Source organism: Pleurodeles waltl, chromosome 7 (assembly GCF_031143425.1).
Source record: "Pleurodeles waltl isolate 20211129_DDA chromosome 7, aPleWal1.hap1.20221129, whole genome shotgun sequence".
NCBI lineage: Eukaryota > Metazoa > Chordata > Amphibia > Caudata > Salamandridae > Pleurodeles > Pleurodeles waltl.
The window spans coordinates 499,225,766-499,249,196 of record NC_090446.1 but is presented as its reverse complement, the minus strand read 5'-3'; positions in this window follow the sequence as shown (position 1 = coordinate 499,249,196).

Below are 23,431 nucleotides of genomic sequence, written 5' to 3'. Positions count from 1 at the left end.
AGGCTGCCTTACATATGATCTACGTAGAACCACTTCTTCATGTTTGCTAAAAAAAGACACCTCATTAATCAGTGGTCCTCCAACTGATCAATATCACTCATTAACATAGAATCCAAAACTTTGGCCAAAATATTGGCCAAAAGCATATCCAAAGTTATACTCACTCTGGTCCACAGAGATGAGTGCACCTTTATGCTAGAACAAAGCACACACACCTGTCTCAGATGCCTACAGTTGGACATTTCATTGTCTCATGACCTCCCCTTATACATCATATTGGTGTTAGTAGAGTTACAGAAAGCCTTTGATTCAGTGAATTGGACCTTCATTGCTTAAGACCTGGGAAACATTGATTTAGATCCCCATTTTCTTAGATGCATCAAAGGCTTGTATGCCAACAATGAGCCAATATATGGGTTAATGGGGCCATGTCTACACCCTTTACCACAGAGTGCTGCATTCAGGATAGATACCCCCTGTAGTCAATTCAATTCATAAAGCTTTATTCGGCACATATAAATGACCATGAAAGCATGAACAAAGAAGAAAAAAAAAAAAAAAGACAACAGTACATATTTACAAAGACATTGCAATTAAAACTTACAGTTATTAATTATAATTAATAGCTCATTGGGTAATACATATGGTCATTCATAAATATATAAAATGAATAATAAAATACATTAAAAACTCATGCTTTTCCTGGAATTGATGCACTGATTTAAAAAGGTGGCAGTATAAAAACAAATATCTGCAGATTGCAGATTAAAAATTAAAGCCATGGCATGTTTAACTGTATGTGTTCCATATTTAACAAACAGAGGTTTCAAAAATACTATACGAAAACATGTATACAGTTTACAGAACAGCAGAAGGTGCACAGTGCTCTGTGTAGATACATTATCGCACCTACATGGCCCAATCGGGTGTTTCTTAATGTTTGGATGGGCTACTAAACAATGTGCCATCCCAAATCTTAGTCTGGTTAGCACAAATTTATGTGAATTCCTAGTCACCATAGTTAGGTAAGATGGAAAACCCTCCATTAGATTGTATCTATTATAAAAAATGACGGAGGACAATGATCCGGCTATGGTTGCTCGTTTCCTTTCTGCATAAGTTAGAAATATACTTTTCATTTCCGATTTGGAGATCGTGGTTGCTGCACTGGGATTATTTAAAATATTCAGATAAAAAATGTCTGAAAAACAGACAACAACATATTTAACCCAGGGAATATCTCTATATTTATCCAAACGTAAGCAATCCTCAACAATAGTTCTGTTAAGTAGCTTCTCATCGCCAAGCCAAAAAGACCGCCAGATCATCAATGGTCTAAGTGATATCAGATCAGATAAATAATTAATGGCTAATTCGCGATGGCTTAATTCAGTTGAGGCAGAGATGGGCAAAAACAGGAGCTTTTTTAAAAACATATTTTCCTCCAACTGTAAGTTGTAGGTACAGCTATAACCCCATACTCCTGCCCCATACAGAGCAATAGTCACACATCTAGCTTGGTAAATCTTGAGCATATCCCTGGTTCGACGATCCCCAACTTTTGCAGCAAATCTATAAATACCATAAGCATTTTTTGCCATTTTATTCCGGATGTTATTAAATTCATTGTTCCATTTCCTGTCGTTAGAGAAGGTAATACCTAGGTAACAAAATGTATCCACCTGTTGCACCTTTTCGCCGTCTATAAAAAAGGCATTTAACGTTTTGGCTTTAGCTCCGCAGGTCATGGTATGCGTTTTTCCCTTATTAATTACTAGTTTTCCATCTTTAATAAAGGAGGAAAAACTATCCATTAGTCGTTGTAATCCGACAGGTGTTCAAGAGAGTAAAACAGCGTCGTCAGCATATAGTAACACCGGCACCGGAACACCGTTGATCTGAGGAGCATCAGCATTAACCTTTTTTAAAATATCATCAATTCCATTAATAAATAAAATAAATAAAAGAGGTGCCAAAACACAACCCTGTCTAATTCCTCGTGTAACACAGATTTTTGGAGTACATTCTCCTCTGGTTCCAAAACGTACGTTGGTTTTCAATTTCTCGTATAACCTAGCGAGGAAAAAGATTATGCCTTCTGGGGCTCCTAAATTTAACAGAGTTGGCCATAAAATGGAATGATCTACCATATCGAATGCGCAGCTCAGGTCAGCAAAACAAAGATACAGGGAACCGGGTTTCGCTTCAGTATACTTCCCGATCAGTAGATCGAGATTGATACACTGGTCGAGCGTACCTCGTCCCTTCCTAAAACCATACTGGCTATCAGCCAGTATGCTATCCTGCTCAGCCCATTCCTCTAATCTTACTAACATCACTCTACTCATAACCTTGACTGAGGAGTCGAGGAGAGAGATCGGGCAATAATTCTTAGCGTCAGATCTACTTCCCTTTTTATGAATTGGCACAATGATTGATTCACCCCAAGTTACAGGGGCCTCAGCACACGCAGCAACATTAAAAACAATGGTTAAAAGAGGGCCCCAGACATCTGGCGCAGCTTTATAAACGTCTATAGGTACCCCGTCCGGGCCCTGAGCTTTCCCTCCTTTGCTAGCCCGTATACCATATTTGACCTCACTAACGGATATATCCAAAGGCAGAGTAGGCCACTTACTGGGACTAGGATCATTGACTTTATCAGAGTCAAAAATGCTGGAGAAATGTGCAATCCAACCCTCACTAGAAACATTAGAAGTCAACTGTGGTGTTTTTTCATCCCTTAGAAAAGGCGAGTTGACCGTGGCCCAAAATAATGTACAATTTGATAATTCAGCAGCTTGGTTGAGGGAATCCCAAGCCTGTTGCTGCAGTTCACCCTTCCTCTGTTTGAGCGCACATTTATATTCCATTCTTAATTTATTTACCAGTTTTTTGTCCCTGGGCCTCGCTGCTAAAGCCTGCTTGAGGCCAGTTAGTGCGGAAGTGCAAAGGTGATTAAACCATCTCGGTCCGTTCCTACTTTGCCTACTATTGCGACTGGTAAACTTGGCATCAATAGCTTTATTAATTTGGTTAAAACAATATATAACCCTCTCAGAGTCAGAACTATTTTTTAAAATAGAAGCAATGTCCAGCAGGCTCTCATTAATTATGGAGCTAGTTAAATCATCGGCTCTTTCACCAATCCATCTTAGCCTTACACCGTTAGTCCTATGTGGTTCTACATTAGAAATAATAATTCCCACATCCACCGAACTACCGGCCCAAAGGGTAGTGTCCAGAATAATACGGTTGTGGTCACTTAGGGTAGTTACTTCAATTCTTGGTGGATCACAGTAAGAACTAATATTAGAAGATGTGATCACATGGTCAATGACCGAGCTGGTGTGCCAATTTTTAAAAGTGGGAATGGGTAAACCATTAACATCTTTACAGCACTCCACTATTTCCAGGTCATAACAGCCCATGAACTTATGCAGTGCTTCCCCATAACTGTTATGTCCAAAATGCGGGATATCCCAGCCGGCACTGTTAGTAACCCCACAAACCCTTTGTGTAGACAAATCGCACAAAGTAGTATTGAAGTCCCCTACCCAAATGAAGTCAAATACAACATTCTGTTCCAGACATAGATTTTCGACAGCGCCGGCTAAATCTGTTACTACTTTGACCCGGGTAGCATCAAAAATGTTATTATAATAGTTAATCAATAAAACATTATGGTCTTTGTCATCCACAAGCCAGAGGATCTGCACAAGGTCCCCTACAGGTATATACTTTTTAACCACAATAGGACGACAGATCGTTACAAGTATAAGGAGACCGCCTTTCGCTCTACCTATACCACCTCCCAACGCCGGTAAATTGTAAGAAACGAATCCCTCATAGTTAACTTTATCTTTACACCATGTTTCTTGAAGACATAAAATGTCATGGGCATTAACAAACGTTAACCATCCCGGATCCCTCTCCTTCGATTTCAGCCCTGCCACATTCCAACAAACAATAGTAATAGTATCCTTACCCCTAACACAATTACTATCAGGCACCATACCATTGTTTCGTCCCCAATTCGCATTCTGGTTTAAATTGCTTATGTCCCCACAATCGGGCGGTGCCCTTGTATCCACCGCCAATTCTATTTCTGTGTTGTTGGGCATCTCTTGGGCCATGGTATTGTCTATACCGATATCCACACAGGGAATAATAATCACCTGGGCTAAGAACTGCCCTCCCTCATTAAGTCAATCATTTGCATCCAGAGAACTTAGGGGTTGAAACCGGTTTTGCATTGAAATATCAGGGTATAGCCTGTGTGTAGCAGGGCATAATCTACTTCCTCTACTCCCATAAGGGGCATTATTATGATGGCTGTAAAAGAAAGCAAGCGAAAGGGCACACACATTATTATCAGTAATTGGTAATGAGGCAGCTCTTAATAATACAGTGGCAGCATGTTGAGGGTATTTAAAGTTTATAATGACACAGTCACCACTAAAACTTTTCTTAGAGGTCCCTATCCAATTTACCCTTCTGGTAGTCAGAACTTGATCTGAGAGTTCAGTTGGGAATCCACAATGCCTGTGCATCCAGGAAACGGTTTTATTTTTTAAAGACTCGTGGGTTTCCTGAGGATTCCCCTTTGCAACAGGGGGAACATTAGCTAAAACTACCACATATGGTGCGCAGTCAGGAGGGAGATTAATGGCGCGCCTTCGCCTTACCTCAGTCCAATCCTCTTTTCTATCAGGTATTAAAACAACCTGGCTATCATTACAGGCTAAGGACTGTGCTGTCGGGTAGTTCTGTACAACACTCCTACTAATATCTAAACCTGTAACATCACCGGGAGGAGCAACCTGAGTATCATGATTGCTTATTGTTATTGGGGCTGACACACTATCTGCTTCCACCAGTGTTTTTTTGAGGAGATCGCCTAATCTATTAACCTCCGCGGTTAGCTGATCAATTTTTTCCATAAGAGGTTTGACAATACCCTTAATCTTTAAGTCAATAATACTTACTAAGTTTTTTGTTTTTTCTGCATCTAGTTTAACGTCGTCGATATTTGCCGTATTATCCTCATCCTTATCTGGATTCTTGAGGGGACTAACTAATCTTTTTTTTGCGGGCCGAGCACCCCCACGTTTAGTCTGGGTCTTTCTACATGCTCTAACCACTCTAGGTAGTGGGGTGGGTGGATGTTGCACTATGGGATCAGTAGAAACCTCTAGATCGGCTAAGGTAGAAGTATTCTGCATAATCATTTCCCTATCAGGAACACCGGAATTAGTGCAGACACTACTACTGTCATCCAGAGCCAATGGAGCCGGTGAAAGTTGCACACTAGATAATGGGGGGGGGCTGCTAAGCCCTAGGGATTGTCTCCTCTCGCAGTTAATTTTACTAACAATCTTCACTAAATAATTATCCAATGTCTGGGGTATAGAGGGGACTTTTTGCTTTGACATGCTTAACAGTCACAAATTATCACTTTAAAATCACTTTAAATCACTTTAAATCACTTTAAAATCGAATAAGGCTTTTCCTAATTACACACAAATAATAAGATAATAAGGGCTGCTTGAAAACAAAATGTGATATACACAACCTACATACAGTCCAAAAAAAAAAAAAAAAAAAAAAAAAAGGAGAGCCCCCTGGGAGGCGTTCAGGGCTGTCCCTTCAGCAGCAGTGTGTTGTGGAATCACTGGGTATCAGCCTGAGGACCCCTATCCCCTGGCTGTCACTACAGCTGCAGTCTCGTGGAGTCTCTGGGATGAACCTGAGCTCCTCTATCTTCTGCTGTCACTGCAGGAGCAGAGTCTCTAGGAGGCTCTACCTCTGGCTGTCACTGCTGCAGCAGTGTGCTGTGGGGTCTCACTCTGTAGGTCTCTGTAATATGTATATTTAAATTTATATATGTATCTTTTCTTTCTCCGAACTGGCCCTGCAGGCCCAGCCTGTGGGTCTCCACTCCTGGGGTGCGTTGGGGGCCGTCACGGCGGCAGCAGTCCTGTCCCTAGGTGTCAGCCTGAGCTCCTCGATCCCCGGCTGTCCCTCCTGGAGCAGTGCTGTGGAGCCTCAGCCTGCGGGTCTCTACCCCCGGCTGTCACTCCAGCAGCAGTGTTTACGTCTCTAGGTTCCTCTATCCCAGGCTGCAGCAGTGGGTTGTGGAGCCCCTACCTCTGGGTCTCCCTCCTCTCTGGAGGCTCAGCCTACGAGCCTCTAATCCCGGGAGGCGCCGTTCCTCGCCGCTGCAGGCACCAAGCCGCTGCCCCCGGCTGCCGGAGGGCTGGCTCTGCTGGAGGCCGGGTGCCGGACTGGAGCGGTGAGCTGTTCCCGCGGGGGTGGAGCTCGAGCGCCTCTCCCCCGTCCGAGACCTGCTGCTCGGGGCTATGACCCGGTACTCCCGCGGACCCTCCGCGCGCTCAGCTGCGTCCAGGAACGGTCCCCTTCGTAATCCCAGCACTTCCGGGTCGGACTTTCAGTGGATCCTTAGATGCTGCAGTGTTCTGTAGACTAGGGAGACTACCCCCTGTAGTCATTGTTCCCTGCTCTGATGATTGAGCCATTGGCAGAGTGGATAAAATATGGCATCCAGGTTTGGGTATTCTGGGGGGAGGGGACTAGAAGCCAGCCTTGTTCTGCTCTTATTTTCGTTATAATCTTAACTTTATTAAGAGGCTTCAAAGACTTTTATTGAAAAACATTTTACGAAATAGGAAAATAGTGGGATGGGTTACAATACATGTTGGTGATAAGCTATTCAAAATCATTAACAGAGTATTGTAGCATGTAATAGCATTGTTTTTATGATAACAGTACATAATTTTAGAGGAAGGTTTGCAGCATTGTAGGAGTAATGTGCATTGCCTCTAAGCAAAAGAAAGGTCAGAAAGAGAGAGTAATAGAGAGGATAAAAGGTTCAGAAAAGACAAGTATACTCCATTTCTAACAGAGTATATTAGTATTTGTCATCGTGACGGCAGTATGTTAAAGTATTAAACTTTAGCCCATAGGGTGAAGGACCTATAGCGTTAATGGCCTAATGGGTAGGGAGTATGTACTGTTAAGTGTGTGTTGTTGGGAGAGGTTGGGGAGAGTTGTGTAAGAGGCTGGGGTTTATGGAGGTTTAAATTGTTGAATGAATAAGTCTAATTTGTTCCATAGTTTGCTGGAGCCCTTTGGGTTGAAGATCCTATCCAAAATGGTATTGACACTCTTCTGGGGAAGCAGACCCATGCCCACCATGTGTGGTTGTACTGCCATTTGATAAAGTTTTGTTTTGACCAATGACTTTGTGTTTCACCACTGCGCATATTAGTTGCTCAATGTTCACCAGTAGCACATTGTATGTTTTGTTCAGTTTAGCCGCCTATGGGCTTTGACATTGCATTAGTCATTACATTCTGTATTCTGCCTATTGGCTTTGACATGGCATTAGCCATTACTTTCTGTATTCAGTTGAGCCGCCTATGGGCTTTGACATTGCATTAGCCATTACATTCTGTATTCTGCCTATTGGCTTTGACATGCTGTATCCAGTCTAGCCGCCTATTGGCTTTGACATTGCATGCCTATTGACTTTGACATGATGTGTTCAGTTTAGCTGCCTATTGACTTTGACATGCTATTAGATATTCTGCCTATTGGCTTTGACATGATATCATATATTACATTTTGTATTCAGCTCCGCTGCCTATTGGCTTTGACATGGTATTATACATTGCATTTTATATTCAGCTCAGCTGCCTATTGGCTTTGACATGATATTATACATTGCATTTTGTATTCAGCTCAGCTGCCTATGGGCTTTGACATGATATAAGACATTGCATTTTGTATTCAGCTTAGATGCTTATTGGCTTTGACATGACACTAGACATTGCATTTGATATTTAGGTTAGCTGCCTATTGCCTTTAACATGACATTGCATTTGATATTTAGGTTAGCTGCCCATTGCCTTTAACGTGGAGTTAGACATTGCAGTTGAGAATCCAAGCTGTATTTTTCCAAGCTGTGTTTTTGCACCAGATGAACCAAGATGTTTTGCTCTCACAGTAGACTAGACCTGATAAGAGAGGGTACATGGGTGTTGTTTTTCTCTCTGCTTGAGCTTGGGAACAGGAGTAGTCTTGGAGACCTGGCCAGTCTCCAAAAGGCTTGCTCAGTTTCCCAGGTCTGAGAGGAGGGGGCACACCTTTGTAACGAATGACACAGGCTGCAGAGGGTCAGATTCGAATCTGCCGGACTTCGTGCTGGAGCTTGGCGCCAGCTGCCAGCAATCCCGTGTGGGTAGATGAATCTCTCTTTCTCGCGGCTGACAGGGGTCATCAGCTTGCAGACCTTAGAAAGATGAAGCTGTAGATAATTCCCACACGGTGAAGTATTTGTTTTGCTTTGCATTCAATATCTTATAAATATAACCTGCTGTGTATATTGCAAACTGATATATTTTGTTTGATTAACGCGGACTTGAAAGCTACTAATTCGTCATTCATAAATATTGTGGTTGGGGAAGAATTAACAACAATAAAAGTCTTCTTTGACCTCAGAAGTGCATTTCTGTTGTGTTATGTTAGTGCTTAGAAACTAGATAAGAGGAAAGCACTACAATTGGTACCAGAAGTGGGGTCGGTCATTAAGAGGTGATTAAGAAGGGGTTTGACGAGTTAGTAGATTTCTAAGTGCACACTTTAAAAGTGTAATTGTTTTTTTGTTGTTTGGAGAGTTACAGAAATTGTTTTTTGTTGTTTGGAGAATCACAGTAGCACGGCAGACCATGTCATGTGTTGTTAAACTGCCTGATGGTGCTACGAAAAACTGTGAATTGTTTGTTGTTTGGAGAATCCCAGTAGCACGGCAGACCATGTCATGTGTTGTTAAACTGCCTGATGGTGCTAAGAAAAACTGTGAATTGTTTTCTGTTTGGGGAATTACAGAAGAAAATGCATGTGTAGCTAAAATGCCTGATGTAGAAAACGTGTGTTTTGGAAGTAATGATGACAGAAAGGTCTGGATACCTTTATCTGCTTACAGAGAAATGCAGGAGAAATGTAGGAAGTTGGAACATGAAAATAGGAATTTACGTGAGCAAATTAGCTCGACTGAAAGTTATAAAAAGGAATCTTTCTTGTCCCATTCCAGTAATGAAGGGGTTAAGACAGCTCCGAGCTGCACTGAGTTTTCGTGTGAGCCAGGGTTTTTGGCAGACAAAATGCATTCCTTAACTGATAACACGGACGAGAGAGACCAGAATGTGATTTACGAGTTACAAAATGCACAAGTAAAACGAAGGATTTTAGAGCAAGACACCCCGAGTTTCAGTAGCTTGTTTGATTTTTGGAAAAAGAATAGCCCTCATTTGTGAGAAATCCTAACACTTTTGTATATGGTCACTGTGAAAAATAATATGCAGCTGCGCGCTTGTGATTTGGCAAATGAAATAATGCAGACTTTAGGTTTCTGCGCAGTGCAAGAAGGAAAAACTGATGTACATGTAAATCATGAACAAGGAAAGAAAATAGTGCCCCTAGCTAGAATCATACACTGGATCTGGTACTTGCAAGACAGGGCTAGAGTACCACAGGTAAAAGAGTTACCAATGAAGTTGTGTGCACCATTTGAATTCGTGTCTACTGAAGATAAAAAGCATGTTTGTTTTACTAATGATTCATTGACTGAAATGTTGCTTTCTGGCACAGTAGAAGGAACAGCGTTGTATAATGTGTGTCAGATTTTAAAACAAGAGCTACGTGAGATGTGTCATTTTTACGCTGATTTTTGGTTCATTGCTAATGTTTTAGCACCTAACTGGTTCAATTACCTTGCAGATGTTAATGAGAAAAATTCAGAGAGAGAAGTGTTCACCCAGAATTCTGCCTTAGTGGGGATGGCTAAGTGGGTGCCCCAGAAATGTGAACAGCTGAGAGAAAAAGCCACTTACAGGTGGGCAGAGATGAGAGAGATGCACATTCCCCTAGTTTTGATAAAAACTGTGCAGCACGCACAAAAGCAATCTGTCATGCAAGCAGTCACAGAGCAGTTGGGGAGAGGAAAGTTACCAGGACAGAAATGGCAAAGTGATCAGGTTTTAGGGAGAGTGATTGCTGCAGATTACCAAGGAAAAATCGAAATTATGCTGATACCTAGAAAAGAATCTGATTTATTCACACAAATTGGAGACAGAATGGCCCAAATTGGCAAAAGTGCAGTGAATGGAGGTTTGTTAAAGAAGGAGTCTGCCCCAGCCCTTCTGACAGTGCAAGAAAAGGGAAGCTGTGGCGCAGCAGATAAAAATCTCAGTGCTGATGTGTGGGCTGAAGCCCCAAGTGACCCTCCAGAACCTGCAGAGAATATAACAAAGGGCCCCAAAAACGTCCTGCTGATCATAAAACAGGGAAAGAAAGAGGAAGGGTGCAGTTTAAATGAAAAATGTTATTTGCAAGAAAAGTCATACTTGTTTCTTTTGCAGATCCTACCACGTTTCGCCACTGTCCCTGAGTGTGCTGTGTGGTCCCCCTTCCGGTGTGTGCGTGTGGGGCCGGGGAAGGGACCGAACCCCCAACCTGAACCTGGTTGAGTAAAGTGCCAGCACCATGGATCCATTTTGCGCAAACTGCGCCTTCAGTTCAAGTTCAACTTGTTTGATTGCATTCTTCCACCGGAACTAAGCTGTGTTTTTTTTTTTTTCCCCTCTTGTATGGAACTCTGACTTTTGCTTACCTTCCAGAAAACCTTTCAGGTGGACCGTGCACCTTTACATGAGCAGAACTCATGCCACATCAAATTGCTAACACTGTTGAATTAGAGACTCACTCAGAGTATAAAAATTGCCCAGTTTTTTCTATGTAGATGTATCTGATGTGAAAGGTTATGAAATCAATGTGTTAATCCACTTCTATTGCTTTACAGGGATTGCTTTGATCTGATGTTTTTTTTTGTTTTTGTTTGAAACAAGAGATATGTGAAACAAAAATTCATTGGTCAAAGGGCGGAATGTACTGCCATTTGATAAAGTTTTGTTTTGACCAATGACTTTGTGTTTCACCACTGCGCATATTAGTTGCTCAATGTTCACCAGTAGCACATTGTATGTTTTGTTCAGTTTAGCCGCCTATGGGCTTTGACATTGCATTAGTCATTACACTCTGTATTCTGCCTATTGGCTTTGACATGGCATTAGCCATTACTTTCTGTATTCAGTTGAGCCGCCTATGGGCTTTGACATTGCATTAGCCATTACATTCTGTATTCTGCCTATTGGCTTTGACATGCTGTATCCAGTCTAGCCGCCTATTGGCTTTGACATTGCATGCCTATTGACTTTGACATGATGTGTTCAGTTTAGCTGCCTATTGACTTTGACATGCTATTAGATATTCTGCCTATTGGCTTTGACATGATATCATATATTACATTTTGTATTCAGCTCCGCTGCCTATTGGCTTTGACATGGTATTATACATTGCATTTTATATTCAGCTCAGCTGCCTATTGGCTTTGACATGATATTATACATTGCATTTTGTATTCAGCTCAGCTGCCTATGGGCTTTGACATGATATAAGACATTGCATTTTGTATTCAGCTTAGATGCTTATTGGCTTTGACATGACACTAGACATTGCATTTGATATTTAGGTTAGCTGCCTATTGCCTTTAACATGACATTGCATTTGATATTTAGGTTAGCTGCCCATTGCCTTTAACGTGGAGTTAGACATTGCAGTTGAGAATCCAAGCTGTATTTTTCCAAGCTGTGTTTTTGCACCAGATGAACCAAGATGTTTTGCTCTCACAGTAGACTAGACCTGATAAGAGAGGGTACATGGGTGTTGTTTTTCTCTCTGCTTGAGCTTGGGAACAGGAGTAGTCTTGGAGACCTGGCCAGTCTCCAAAAGGCTTGCTCAGTTTCCCAGGTCTGAGAGGAGGGGGCACACCTTTGTAACGAATGACACAGGCTGCAGAGGGTCAGATTCGAATCTGCCGGACCTCGTGCTGGAGCTTGGCGCCAGCAATCCCGTGTGGGTAGATGAATCTCTCTTTCTCGCGGCTGACAGGGGTCATCAGCTTGCAGACCTTAGAAAGATGAAGCTGTAGATAATTCCCACACGGTGAAGTATTTGTTTTGCTTTGCATTCAATATCTTATAAATATAACCTGCTGTGTATATTGCAAACTGATATATTTTGTTTGATTAACGCGGACTTGAAAGCTACTAATTCGTCATTCATAAATATTGTGGTTGGGGAAGAATTAACAACAATAAAAGTCTTCTTTGACCTCAGAAGTGCATTTCTGTTGTGTTATGTTAGTGCTTAGAAACTAGATAAGAGGAAAGCACTACAGTGGTACAACATATTTTTAAATTATTTCCATTCACATAGTATATTTTTGTGAGGACGGCATTAAGAAGTATTAAGTTATGTATGTTGGAGAAGTTATCAAAGTGCTAAGAACCAAGGGATATGTTGAGGAAGCTTAAGGAAAGGCTAATGTTGGAGATCTTGTTAATGTTTTTTTCGATCTCAGACCAAAATGATTTTAGCATGGGGCAATCAAATAGCATGTGTGTCATAGATGCTGCAGATTTATCACAATTTCAACATTTATTTATAACATTATAACATTTATCAGAAGGGAGTAGGCATAGATTTGAGTGTTTTTTTGGGAGTCAAAAAAGATTTGGATAGAGCCCACAGTTTGCATTTTGTCAGCACAGGAGATATCTTGTTCTTGGTTGTCGATGCCCAGATTTGCAACCACGTTTTCTTATCTGGCAGTAGAGGGTTGTGTAGAGAGCAAAGGTCATTCCATATATTTTGTATTTTTATGACGAGCCTAGCCCAAATGCTTGTTAGTATTGAGTAATTCATAGAATTTTGTTGCAGCACGTGGTTGATTCGATAGTTTGATAATAATGGAATTTAGTCTTGAGTAGTGGGGTTTACATATGTTGTTCATTGTAGCTTTAAATTGTAAGAAACTATAAAAATCTAGGTTTTTAAGTTCATGAAGAATGTGTAGTTCTGCAAAAGATCTGGTTGTTGTTACGCTTACGTTTACCAAATTGGTTACCTTCCTCTACCTAAGTTGGCCAAATCAGGGACATAGGAAGACATCAATGGAACATGAAATCTTATTATTCAGTTTTTTATCAAGCAGTCTCAGAGCAAAACTGGAGTCCATATCGAGATTGTAGTAGTGCAATACTTAAAAAAAAAATCATTGCAAGTAAAGCTATCAACAAATATGATTTGGCCAGTTTTCTTCAATTGCGATGCATAGTGGTTTGTCGAGCCTTGATGTTTGAACCCATCATAGTGTCTGTTTCAATAGAAAGACAAGTTGATAATTGTAGACATTTGGAAGATTAATACCTCCTTGAGATTTATGAAGTGATATTCTGTCTTTTTTGTTTTTCCATAGATAATTAGGGATTAGTTTATCAATGGTTTTATAAATGTGAGTAGATAGCTGTAGTAGGAACATGAAGGTAATGAAATTGACTTGGGGAGCTTGCATCATTTTGATGGCTTAATTCTGCCCTACCAGATCATAGCTTTAGGTGATGAAGCATTTTTTAATTTTGGACAGTGTTGTTTGTTCGAGAGAATGCTTGGTGTCTAAGACATTGAATGTGCAGTGGGAAAATTTCAATTTTGTCAAGATTTTGGGAGTAGACAGAGGCTCTTGCATAATTTTCAATGGCAGCTAAAATAGCTCAGATTGCAGGATCCACTTTTCTTTGAATATTAGAGCTTCATCTGCGTATGCAGTGAGTTTACATTTGTCTGGTCTGAATGCTATGCCTTCTAGCCTGTTGTTAGTCCATAACAAGGCTAGGAGAAGTTCTATTGCAAACAGAAAGAGTAATGGCAACAGTGGACAGTCTTATCTAGTCCATTGAGATAGTTGTATTTTATCCGATAGGTAGCCATTAATCTTAGTGCAAGCTTATGGTTGAGTGCAGAGGGCAAACACCATGCGCTCAGAATTAACTCCAACATAAAATTTCCTTACAACTGCTCTTCGGAAAGTCCACGAAACTCTGTCAAAGAATTTCTCAGCATCTGAGGCCGTTGCCATTATTGAAGTCGTTAGTGTTTTAGTCTTTTCTAAAACATGTCAAAGTAGTTTGATGTTATTATCTGGTGCCAATCTGCCTTTGACGGAGCCAGTTTGTGACCGATATATATTAATTTTGGTTGAATATTCTCTAGTCTTAGTGCAAGGATTTTGGTGCACATTATTGTTACAATGTGATGAACTCTGTGCAGCTCATCCCAGTGATGCTCTGTGGAATGTTACCAAGGAAATGTCTTTGATGACATCATGAGGTTCTGTGGGGCATGAATTATGACAGCTCAGTAGCTGGTTGTGTCTCGCTTGGATTGTGTGTTGGGGTTTACTCTGACGGAATAAACCTGTATTTACTTCAAACACACCTGTGGCTTACTGTGTTTACTGCAATCATAGAAACCACATTTAGTAAAGATATGGGGCAATAATGGTTTGCTACAAAAAGTCTTTCCCTTCTTTATGCATGACTGCTATTATTGCTTCAGTAGCTGTACCTGCTATTTTCCCTAATTTTTTGAAGGGTCAAAATAGATTTCCCATGTGGATTAATAGTAAGTCTTGAAAGGTTTTATAAAAACTATCCAGAAGACCATCACGGTCCAGTGCTTTCCCTAATTTAAATTATTTTACTGCTAAGCTTATTTGTGAGAGGTTTATATTTTTGTTCCAATCATGAATCCATCCAGGAGATAATCTACACGGGGTCATACTCTTCTTTGTTGGAAGGCCAGAGTTGACAGGACTGTAAATTATACCCCTTCTACACGCATACAGAGAGGGCTTACGGCTCAGCTTCGAATGAGAAAAATCTATTCTGGTGTAATTACAGGTGGAAGGTTGGCATCCAGCTGGCAATCTAAGATCCATACCCTCAAAGATCATTTTTAAGTACTTGGGCATACACATCTTGACAGATCCCCACAGATGCAGTGACCTGTCTATGGACCCTCTCGCAGTCCCTACTCTGGGTGACATGTAGGGATGGAACACACTTCTGCTGTCCATTGTTAGCTGGGTGGCACTATTTAAGATGATCTTGCGTGTCAGACTGCTCTGTACACTACAGAACTACCACTATGACAAATCACCCACCAGGCTTCTTTGAGAGATTGCTTGCATAGCTCTGCAACTTTCTGTGGGCCAGAAGCAACCCAGAGTGTTCTTTGATGAATGCATGCCACCAGTGTACGCCAGTGGGCTGGAGCAGTGGATATCCATCTCTGATGGTGAGTGTTAGAAATGGGGTTTCTGGTTGGCTAGGGTATGCACCTAAGCCAGGCAGAACCCACCCACTCTAGTCAGGGCAAGCGAGTTACATGTCCAAGATAACCCCTGCTCACCCCCTTGGTAGCTTGACACAAGCAGTCAGGCCAAACCAAGAGGCAATGTGTAAAGCGTTTCCACAACACACACAACACTTGTGACGCACTATCCCCACCACAAAGGAAACACAACACCAAATTATATGAAAATATACTATATTGTACACAACGCAATTATTAGACCAACCATCACATATTAGCAGTATCCTGCTACCTTAGCAGTTGTCAGAATGTTACACATTAGTTACTCTGCAGAACTAGCAGTAGTCACATATAACACACAGGTTACTCAGTATTCTGCAACATAAGCAGTAGTCAGGAAACACGTTATTACACCAAAGCACTTGTCATGGAAATATCATAAACGTACATAGCAGGAACATTATAAAACGTATGGCAAATCGGAAAAACATATTAGCATGTTATGCCCATAAAAGGAACATTTGCATGCACATATGAAACATCACCAACCAGGTAGGCAACATATAAATCAATCAAGTCTTTAAAAAGAACTTATGTTGTATATAGATTGTCATTGGGTAGTACCTGCTTAGATGTGGGAACCTCTAGTGCCTGCAAAACAAAAAACAGGGCCCCAGCGCTCCTCTGCGCAAAACAGGGGCATCCTGTGAGCTCTGAGGCAGAGAGGGGCAGCACGCCCCCCCTCTGTACTATTGACTGGCCCCTCCAGGGCCCCGTGATCACTGGGGCCCCCCAGGCCTCCACCGGCCCTCACGAGGGACAAGGTCGGCTATTACTCTTTGTAAAGGAGGGGGGTGCCACGCACCCCTTCCGTTCTCAGGAAGGGCCCCCTCCTGGGGCCTGCGATCACTGAGGGCCCTCCGGCCTCCACAAGCCCTGACGGGGGGCTAAGTCAGGGAGAACCTTAAAGGAGGAGGTGGGGCGACACGCACCCCCTCCGTTTCAAGATCAGGCCCTCCTGGGGCCCATAATTGCTGAGGGGGCCCCCTGGGCCTTCACTGGCCCTCCAACGACAGGGGGGCCGAGATTCAGGCACTGGCCCACAAGGGGCTCTGCCTGCAGTCCAACAAAGACTTCCTCTGGACTCGGTGGGGCAGGGAGAGGCTTCCTTCTCCCCTGCCCATCTTGTCTGGGCCCAAGTAAGGGCCTTCTGGTGCCCCAGTGGCGCTCCTCGGAGCGATCCTTGCCTCGGGGGCACCGCTAGGAGCTCGCTCGAAAGTCTTAACTCTACGGCTTTTGGGTGCCCCAGGGCACAAAAAGCAGCATGTCCTCGTGCTTACAATAAGCAGCCCACCCGGGCTGAGCCGGTTGTTTCCTCATGGTCACACAAACGCTTCACAAAGCGCTTTACTCTTTTGGAGGAGCCTGGGTCATAGTGGTGTCTTTGGGCATGAAGGAGCGCGCTCAAAGCGCTTTAAGGAATGAAAGATGACGTGCTTTAAAAAGCGCTCATTCTGTCACGGGCTGAAGCACTCATCGTGCTTCACAAGGTTACAGGGGCCAGGGGCCATGGCACCCTGCCCTTGGGGAGCAGAGTCCAGAGAAAAAGGCCCACAGGTGGAGGTGCCCAGTAACAGGCAAGCACAAAGAGGATGCACCAAGTGGCAAGTCCTTTACCGTGACCAAGCAGGACACAGGTCAGCACAGCAGCAGCAGTCCATGGCGGTCCCCGATGAGTCCTTCCAGCTTTTCTGTGTCCAGTTCCCAGATGATTCCAAGAGTCTCCCCATTGTAGGGACAATTCCCCTGTACTTATACGCAGTCCTTACAGTGTTTTTACAATGGTGGGGGAGTGGAGGTTGCAACCAGTTAAAACTGGTTCTGGGAGTGCCCACTCTCACCTCCAGCACAGGCTCCAAACATCAGTTGGGGTAAACGACCCTACTTTGTGAGGCCAGAGCACAGCTGGTGTGCCCCGCCTCTCCCTTCTCTCAGCCCAGGAAGACTATTCAGTATGCAGATGCACCTCTGTGACACCTCCACCCTCCCTGTGTACAGGGTGTCTGAAAAGTATGCACAAAGCCCCAACTGTCAAACTGCCCAGACGTGGATTGGAGTCAAGCTGCAAAACACCACAGTCATAAGCACAGAGAAATGTGCACTTTCTAGAAGTAGCATTTCTGTAATAGTAATAAAAAATACACCTACACCAGTAAGTAGCATTTATTATCACCATTACAACCATACCAAACATGCCTACGCTACCCCTCATAAATCAGGCAATACCCCCTACACATAAGGCAGGGCATTTCTAATGCAATCCTATGAGAAGGCAGCACTCACAGCCGTGAGACACCAAGTTAGGCTGTTTGTCACTACCAGGACAGGCCACGCAACCTGGCACATGTCCTGCCTTCTACATACATGGCACCCTGCCCATAGGGCTAGCTAGGGCCTACCTTAGGGGTGACTTACATGTAGTAAGAGGGGAGTTCTGGTCCTGGCAAGTAAATTTAGATGCCAGGTCCCTGTGGCAGAAAACTGTGCACACAGACCCTCTCTAGATTTTTCAAGCATTCATAAACGCCATGCTGAGCAAACTACAACAGTACATCAGACTCCCCCTCACCCCACAGGAATTACAGCAGACCAAAATAGATTTTTATCAGATAGCACAGTTCCCCCACGTCCTAGGTGCCATAGATGGGACACATGTGGCAATCTGTCCACCATCAGCCACAGAGTATGTGTACCGCAACAGGAAATACCAACATTCAATGAATATACTGGTCATATGCAATGCCTCCTACATCATTACTGATCACGTGGCCAGGTATCCAGGGAGCACACATGATTCGTACACCTTTCGCCACAGCGGGATTCACACAGGACTGCTAGCTGGGGAGTTTGGAGATGGATATCTACTAGGGAATGTCCCTCTGTACACTGGTGCATTGATGGTGTGCCGATGTCAGATGGCTCAGTTACTCATCATACCCTCTGTCCCTTCCAGGAGACAGTGACTACGCAGTGCGCACCTACATGATGACGCCCTACCTCAATCCTACAACACCTGCTGAAGGGAGATACTATGCAGCACACAGGGCAACCTGCAATGTGGTGGAGTGCACATTTGGACTGCTGAAGAGTCGCTTCCGGTGCCTCCACAAAAGTGGAGGGGCACTACAGTACAGCCCAGAGAGGACATGTAGAATAGTGGCTACTTGTGCAATCTTGCACAATATAGCTACCACCAGGGGCATACCTGTAGAAATATGTGATACTGAATCTGATGAGGATGATGATCCCATACCACCCCTACATCCAGCAGACAGGACCAGTGCAGCAGAGGGAAGGCAAAGGCGTGCCGACATCACACACAACCATTTCAGACGTGAGTGTAAATGACACAAATCCTCTGACAACTGTACCTGTAGTGAAATAAATGTATTACCTTCAGTCAGGTAATATACGTGTGAGTAACTACAAAAAACAGGTTATGTGAGAAACTCAAAAAAATGAAGGACCAGAGTAATGCACTATTACTTCATAGTGTCAACAGAAGTCCACTGGCAGCTAGAGTCATTTTATGCACCCACGCACACCACTCGGGTGCCCAGTTACATCACTGGCACCTCTATTGTCACCCTCAGTGGCAGTGCTGTGCCTGGCAGTGCTGTGCCTGGCACTGCGCCGTCTGGTGTCCGCTGCTGGTACAGCAACACTGCTGAGGCTGGAACTGTCCTAAGTGTCCCCCAGTGCTAGCTCACTCGGAGTGGCTGACCTTGGTCCCAAGATGTGTTCGATCACATTGGTGATCTGCAAAAGTCCATTCACAACGTCCCTGCTGCTGTGTGCTGCCTCCACTTGCACGACGGGCAATCAGTGCTGTCGAATTTGCCACCCTGTTAGATGAACAACAGAAAATACCAAACATGTTACGAAATCTGCGCTCCTGTCTGCGCTGGCTCACCCTCTCATGGCGCAGCTCCTGGCAGAGTTCACGGACAGCACTTGTGAGGTCCCTGGTGTCCTGTGATGCCTGCACTTGTCCCTCACGCAGCTGTACAATGTTATTATTGAGGGAGTCAAGTTGCCTATGCAGGCCCACCATGTTGCAGTTATGTTTGCGCAAGTTCTTATCTAATCCGAGGATCCGCTTATTTTGCAGACGCTGCTGCTGCAACATAGCAGCTTCCAGGCCACCAAATGAGGAGGGACCCTCATCTGCCTCATGCTGCTGTGCCCAGGAATCTGTCGCCATCCTGTGTGGTGCTGTGGTCTGATGACCCCTGACCTCCTGCATCTGGCTGTGCCTGCCTGTTGCTGATGGGGTACTTGGCCCTTCCTGCTGCTCATCAGAGTCGTTGCTGAGCTCTGGCAGTGGCAGTGCCCTGGGTCTGCGTTGGACAGTCGCAATGTTGATGGACCCACTGGTGTTTGAATCGGAGGCCAGATGGGTGTCTGTCTTGCCTACCCGTGCTGATGCTGTGGCTGCTGGGCCTGGCCCACCTGCAACAACAAAATGCAGCATGTCAGTTATGTATGTTACATTTACGGTCAGACAATGGTAATAAAGGTACAGGTACTACTCTACACTGTGTTGTGTGTGTTGTGTTCCTCTGGGTATCACTCGACTTAAATACATTATGGGGGTCATTCTGACCCTGGCGGTCCATGACCGCCATGGCGGAGGGCGGCGGAAGCACCGCCAACAGGCTGGCGGTGCTTCCTGGGCGATTCTGACCGCGGCTGTAAAGGCGCGGTCAGAAAAGGGGAGCCGCTGGCCCAGTGTATCCGTCATGGCGGCGCTGCTTGCAGCACCGCCATGGGGATTCCGACCGCCTTCCCGCCAGCCTGTTTCTGGCGGTGTCCACCGCCAGAACCAGGATGGCGGGAACGGGTGCCGTGGGGCCCCCTAACAGGGCCCCACAAAGATTTTCACTGTCTGCTTTGCAGACAGTGAAAATCGCGACGGGTGCCACTGCACCCGTCGCACCCCTGCAACTCCGCCGGCTCCATTCCGAGCCGGCTTCATTGTTGAAGGGGCTTTCCCGCTGGCCCGGCCGGCGGTCTTCTGGCGGTCGCCCGCCGGCCCAGCGGGAAAGCCAGAATGGCCGCCGCGGTCTTTTGACCGCGGAGCGGTCTTTCGGCGGGAACCGCTTGGCAGGCGCCGACCGCCGCGGTCAGAATGACCGCCTGTGTGTGCTACTTTCAGTTCAGGGTTGTGGACTGCCACTCCTATAAAGCATTGTTATGCTGCTTCTAAGATGTGGACTGGACTACTTCGCACACTGTATAACATTACTTGATAATTCCTAAGGGGCTTTTGTGCATACACATATGGGGTTACAAATCAATATTGCACTTACCTTGGCTGGTACTTGGTGTGCCGGAGGTGTCGATCTCTGTGACCCCAGTCACAGCTTCAGGGAGGAGTGTGGACTCGACTAGGTCCTCCAATGGTGTGGATGGTGCCTCTGTGGGTGGACCGCCTCCTGTGACCCTGGCCTCCGCAAGTCTCCTTGCCACCCTCTCCTTCGCACGGGACCGCAGGTCATACCACCTCTTCTTGATCTCTTCAATAGAGTGCTGTGCCACTCCAGTTGTGCAGATTTTTGACTGTATGTCTGCCCATAGTCTCCTCTTCTCACTCTCAGGCACCTGGAGTGAGCTTTTTCCAAAAGTCATGGCTCCTGACCACCTCCTCAGTCAGCACCTCAAGCTCCTGCTCACTGAATTTCAGCTTGCGCTTTCTTTCACCCTTCTCCTGCGCTTGGCCTGGGGTATCCATCCTTGCTCAGGTGTGCTGGCTCCTTCTGAGTGCTGCTCTGTGTGGCTGGGCTGCTCTCTCTCAGGATGCTGGTTTGGGTGTGGCACCTGAAACTGCCTGGGATGACTCATTTCCTGCTGGTGATGTCATCAGGCTCCTCCAGGTGTGCTTTCTCGAACTTTCTCGCAATTTGCGATTTTTTACTGAATCACAAAAAAATCGCAATTTGCGAAAATGCAAATTGCGATTCGGTAAATGGGCCTCGCAAATAGCGATTTTTAAGAAATCGCTAATTCCGATTCGCAATATTGTTACATGGCCAATTGCGACTCGGAAATAGCGATTTCTTAAAAATCGTTATTTGCGATTCACATGCCACTGTTTTCATACATATGGCCCAAAGTTTAGAAATCACTGAATGGGGAATAACCTTTTGTGAGCTAAGCTTGACAAACCTACAGAAAAGAAGTGTTCCCTATTTAATCAGATGGAGGTAACCAATAATTAAACTGATGCCTCCATTAAACGGAAATAAATGTTTTCCTAAGTGTGCCATCAAATACCACTTAAGGATACAGATAGGTTGAGCTCCGCAGGCGGGCATCAAATGATATGTTCTCTGAAGGTAGTCTCCCTGCCCCCAAAGACACAGTGCTTCAATTTTAAACCCATTGACACAAGGACATTGTCAACATGCCATAAGAATTAGAATTGCAGTTAAGGTGCAACCCATACACAACCCATGGAGCAATACTGTGCAAGACGTGTTTCCTGGTAATGATCAGCCCCACAAGATGACTTCAGGGGTACAGTGGGACACCAAACTGTCTTTCGTTAATTAATAACAAACTCCAGGATTGCACTAAGAAATGTATCTTAAAATGTTTATTTTAAAAACCTAACCTAGTGCGTAAAATAGGAATAATAACAGAACAGAATATGAAAAGTAATGAAACAAAACATGTGATGGAAAATGAAAACAGCAAGAAAAACTCTGACATTGTTATTGATTTAATATGGCCCCAACACCTTCAAGCTATTTCTAAGTGGCACTGCATTAACCTTTAGCTGTTGCGATAAATAGCAAACCTGTTCTCGACTTTTAGAGCTAGTTCACACAGCATGCCGGTATTTTCTGTATGAAATAACAAATATTGTGGCTTGCACGAGGTACATTTAATTAACAATTTGTATCAGAACCATTCTCATACCATCCAATTTCTTCAAGTGGCTTCATTTTGACTGAGACTTTCGACAAAACCACTGACTGGCTGAAGGCCAATTCTCTCCACTGTTGCCTATGACAAACGTTGAAGCTGAAAACTGCTTTTTCCTCTGCTTCCAGAGCACTTTTGTGAAGTCCCTCTCTAAACAAAATAGTCAAATACCTCAGTTTTTATCTAATTTGATTATTGATCTTCTCTTATTTTTGGAAAACAGTGATAAGACTAGCAGACACTGGCCAGCAGTAGGAAAAAACAGTCATGGTGCCAAATGCTTTAGCTTGATCATCATACTTATAAAGTTGGTACATGGGGTTCCAACATTTCTAATATTTCTATGCATGTTTAATATCTCCCACTTTAAATAAAAGAAATAGAAAATGTATTATAAGACAGGAAATGAAAATAGTAGAGTTCAAAAAGACAAATTGTTTAAAATAGAAAAGTCAAATAGGGACCTGCTAAACTATTCATGACAATAACATACAACTCCCAACACTCAACACCCAAACACTGAAGTAAGTGCAAAATTTGGAGAGATGTCATTTACTATTCTAACCCCCGTCCAAACAACATTTGGGAAAGTGCATAAGTGTGGAAGCTGGTCCCAAAGTGAATGACAACAGTAGGCAGTAGATTAAAGTAGAGATCAACGGTTTATTCTTTCCTAGAGACCGCAACCATTCAGCTGTCTCTCTTTATCTCAGCCTTTCACCAACTGTCATCTGGTTGCTACTCCAGCACTATGACCTCAACACATTCCATAGCTATGTAGGCAGAGTTAGTTCCACTCAGCCTACACAGCTAATCATAATACGTCAACACACACATTCCCCCTTTCAATAAAACAACATTACACAAAATGATATATTCTCAATACTGTCAATTTCAGAAACTAAATTTTACATATTTACAACTAAAATTAAAAGAATGTTAAGGAATCTAAACTAGCAGAATAATTCAATTCAGGCTGCTCTCAATACACAAAGCCTTTCAAATATGTAGGAGTTTTGATCATTCTTTGTGTTTTCTTCTTAAAACCTTCTTTAGCAACTTTCACATGCCTAAGATTTCTTCCTTCCTCATTTTGAGGTTCATCGCTCATGGATTCTTCAGTTTTCCCCTTCTAATTGGTATT